The following is a 1,802-nucleotide window of genomic DNA, read 5'->3' on the forward strand; positions in this document are numbered from 1 at the left end:
TGGGGGGAGCATTTGTAGATCAGTCTTTGTTTAAAAAAAAAAAAGATTTACCTTTTCATTTATCTGGGTGAAATGTGAGCGCTTGAGGATGAGAGAAGGCTGGAAGAGGCCGAGGCATTGTGGTGTGGTCTTTTGTTGGGCTTTGTGAAAAAGAAGTGAGTCATTTTGCAGACAGTGAAAAAAATCTCTCCAGTTACACACACAGAAAAGAGGACTGTGGGGAAGAATTATGCTGAAGCACTCCTTTTCTCTTGCGCTCTGCAGAGTCAGCTGGGTAGGAGAGAAACCATCAAATTGTGACCCACAGCTCGGTGTCTGACTTGTGAAGAGGGTTGCAGAGATAAGCAGAGCAAGAAAAATGCAGTGTATGAAGACATATGCTAAAACTCCTTTAGAGGAAACAAATCTAAAAAACAAAAAAAAAATAGCACTGTTAAGTCTTTCATGTTCATGGTGTTATCGTCTTTTACCTGGATAAAGTCAAAAACAGTTAATGAAACACATCCTTAAAACAAAACCTCCCATCCCCCATAACCTCATTGCCGTGTCCTGCTGTGTGTCTGGCTCACATGATGCAGTTGGAATTCCAGATGTTGCGCATGGAATTCTGCTCCATCTCTGGCTTCCAAATGTGACTTAACCCTCCTCACTCCTCCTTCATCTCCTCCCCCAGCAAGCCCCGTGACTTCTCTCTTCAGCCCCAGGTCTTCAAAACACTGCAGCAAGAATTGGAGACAAATGGGCGCCCTAAATCTTTTTGGCACAATAGGAAAATACCTCATCTTTTTAAGTGCATAAAGCCCTGTTAATGTAATCCTAATATATAGAGGCTCTGACCCACACCCACTCGCGTTCTCTTGCAGTCAGTCGTCTTTACAGCGAGTCGCGTTTGTATTGTAGTTGTTCATTAGTGGAATAATTAAGGACCGGGGAGACGCCTAGATTTGCTGTTTGAGCTTTTATTGGCTCCTGTTGGATGGGAGTGCACACAAACACAGTGGATAATGCACAAGTAAAGGCATTTATAGTTGTTCAGAACATGCACGAGTAAGCGCTTGTATTATTGTGCTTGCGAGGACCTGCACTGACCACATTCACTGCCTCAGGCCATTGTGAGCAATTAATCTTTGTGACTGCTTTCCCAGCTCCAAATCCAAACTCTTGATAAGAAGAAGGTCCTTCATTTTGCATGCTTTTCCTTGTCATCCTATCCTTGCGGAGGCTATGTGGTCCCAATCTGAATAGAAATATACACAAGTTCACACACACACACACACACACACACCTTCTTCCTCTAACTGTATAGCTGAGATATGTTTTCCTGCTGTGCAGCAACGGGTTTATACAGTCATCTTCATCCCTGTTTCTACTTAAGCTCTGGATCCAGTCCGTGTTTTCCGACCCAGTTTCTGGCTTGCCAGTTTCCGAGCCCCAGTAACGCAGAGTGGTGCGGTCGGGGAACAAGAAACCTGGAGGTCCAGGAAGACTGGGGAAGTCCAGATGCAAACGAGGCACGATCAATACGAGTGGTAAAGGCGAAGAGTCCAGGTGAGAGAAAGATTATATGAAAGCAGTTAGGACTAAGTGAAGATCAAAGCACAGAAAGCCTTTTGAAATTACTTTATTTTTGTAAGAAGAGCTTATAAGCGAGTACACACACACAGTCTCATTGAGAAGGCTAGATGGTTATCATTATCATTGCCACTAGTATTATTATTGTTGTTAAACTAACCCCTGACTAATAATGTAGCAACATGATTTGACAACTGTACAAAAGTAAGTACGATGACAAAAAGGAGGCA

Source organism: Archocentrus centrarchus, chromosome 17 (genome assembly GCF_007364275.1).
Source record: "Archocentrus centrarchus isolate MPI-CPG fArcCen1 chromosome 17, fArcCen1, whole genome shotgun sequence".
NCBI classification, from domain to species: Eukaryota; Metazoa; Chordata; class Actinopteri; order Cichliformes; family Cichlidae; genus Archocentrus; species Archocentrus centrarchus.